The following is a 2,492-nucleotide window of genomic DNA, read 5'->3' as shown; positions in this document are numbered from 1 at the left end:
CAACAGGGCTAAGATCCTCTGAGACTTCCAAACCAAGGCAGACATGCAGGTCCTTGCCAATGAACCAGATAAAGAGGTCATAGAGAAGAAGACAGAGGTGGGGATAGATTCAGCCATGTCAAATAACAGCAACATCCAGAAGAAGGAGGGTGGGAAGTTGGAGAAAGGTCAAAAGAATGAACTGGAGAAGATATGGAAAGGCAAAAGGGGTCCTAGTGATAGGGGTCCTTTGGTCTGTACTCTTAAATTGGTAGAGGGGCTCCAGTGGATCCCAGGAATAATAGCAGATAGCCAGAAGAGTGAAGTGGAAGGAACTACTAAGTGTCATGCCCCTGGTGGAGACTGACTCTGAAGGAGAGGAGAGGGAGTGGAAGTATGGCTCCGGAGCTTGTGGAGGAGGCTGGGGAAGGGCAGAGGCTGGCTGAGCCATCAGAGGAGGACCCAGGTCCATCCCCTATCCATCCTAGGGCATGCAGGGAGGAGAGGAAAGGGAGAGACATGGTCTACCAGGAGGAGAGGACCTTGGTCCTTTTCATGGGCTGCAGCTTTGATAACTGTATAAGAGGATGGACATGTGTATAAGCGAGTGCTGGAAACAAAGCATGGAAATATCTCTAGTTTATGGTTCCTCTCTGAGTTTGGCATCCTTCCCAGTGTGTGTTATCTGTGGACGTCCTCCAGCCCTTATTTTGCCTGCTTTTTGTTGCTTTTTTCTTTCTTCTTGTAACTGTGTGGGAGTTTTTTGTCTTCTGTCAAAGATATTCAGAGCTTGGAAGCAAAATGAAGGAATAAAAGGGGCTTCACCTGTTTTCTGTGACTGTGTTTGTTTTGTTTCCCACCCTGGGTCATCACACTAAGATACTGTGTCCGTCCTCATCTTATTTGACTCAATGGTGACTGGGTAGGAGAGACCCCACCCTGGACCTTCTTTATGTGAGGTACCACAGGGGTCAGTGCTGTCCCCTCTCCTATTCCACATCTACACAAGACCCCAGAGTAAGCTCGTCCATTGTCAGGAGGTGAGAGAAATCAGAATTATTCCATTAAAGAACAGAGCAAATGTAACTCCATGTATAGTCTCTGTGTAATCTAAGAAACTATAATAAGATATTAAGTAAGACATTGTGTAAGGATGTTATCTGTAAGGAAATAACAAGGTTATAAATGTCTTAGCACATTCTGGTCAGAAAGCTGGTTGGCAGGTCAAAGAAGATAGTTTGCAGGTCAAGAAACCAGTTGTCATACTAAAATTAATAATGCTGACAATAGTTGGATGTAGCAACTACTAAGGGGAAAGAGATTACTGGAAATGAATAACTACTGGGATGGAATGTCTGGGAAGAGGAAGATTGTCCACCCAGAAATCAACCAATAAAAATAAGGCATTAATGGGCTGGAGTTTTGACAACTTATTTAACCACCATGTATCCCAATGTAAAATGTCTCCTGTGTGTCTACCCACATGAGAGTAGGAGTTCAGCCTTGGCAAACATTTCAATAAAAAAGGTCTTAATAGGAGTTCCGGTTTGCAAGGTTTCGGCGGCGGCAGGGGTTCGCGATACCACGCGATCCCTGCTGCGCTCGCTGCCGAGGTGCCCCCGATCCGTTTGGATTTGGGGGATATAGCTGCCCGTAGAGGCAGCTGAAGATAGGGAGATCTGGATAGGGGTTTGGGGGTGTCGCAGACCCCCTCCCCAGCTGGCAAAACCCCCTTTTCTCAAGGCGGAAGAGCAGCGGTCAGTAATGGCCGCCACAAAGAAGCCTGCAGCCGGACAAGATTGTGCAGGAGGAAGAAAGTCGGAAGAGTCGTGAAGAAGTGAAAGTGGTTTTTGCTGACTGGGATAAAGTAAGAGAAAGTACCCTGGAACTTGAAAGTTGCCAAAGATAAATTGTTTCCAGAGAGAGTTACAAACAGCGAATGGAATTCTAAAAGGGAAAGTTTTTCTTTCTTTCTTTTCACTCTCCTTCCTAACGTGACAGCCGATGGAACCATAAGAGAAATCGGAAAACTTGCATTGGAGGTAATTAAATGCTGAAGGGATAAGGATTTCTGAACATTAAAAAAAAAAAAAAGCTTTTTGCTGTGAGTGGGAAGGGAGAGGAAAAAAAAATTGGAGCAGAATTTGAAAATAAGGAGAAGATTGCCTAGAATTTTAAAGAGTTATTAAACATTAACAAGACTTCTAAAAGATATATTTTAAACGGAACTTTGTGACTAAACATTAACCCCAGAAAGAGAAAGTGAAGAAAGGAGAAAGTACTTAAAAGAAACAGCTCATTTGGATTGCTTGGTGATCTTGGAACTTTTGAGAACTATCCTTGATTAAAAGCACTTGGGTGGTTGTTTGGAAAAACTTTTTCTCTCTATAATGGCATCGCTTGTGGATGAATTGAAATTTGAATACCAAAAATATAAAAAAGAAGAACAAGAAGGGAAGGATTCTCTTGGCACTCTTTTCAAATTTTAGAAATGGCGGTTTGTACTTATGAAA

This window comes from Notechis scutatus, unplaced genomic scaffold (genome assembly GCF_049901735.1).
Source record: "Notechis scutatus isolate UNSWTSFEM ecotype Mainland unplaced genomic scaffold, rNotScu1.2 NSCUSCF19, whole genome shotgun sequence".
In the NCBI taxonomy this organism is placed as follows: domain Eukaryota; kingdom Metazoa; phylum Chordata; class Lepidosauria; order Squamata; family Elapidae; genus Notechis; species Notechis scutatus.
This window is presented reverse-complemented; position numbering follows the sequence as displayed.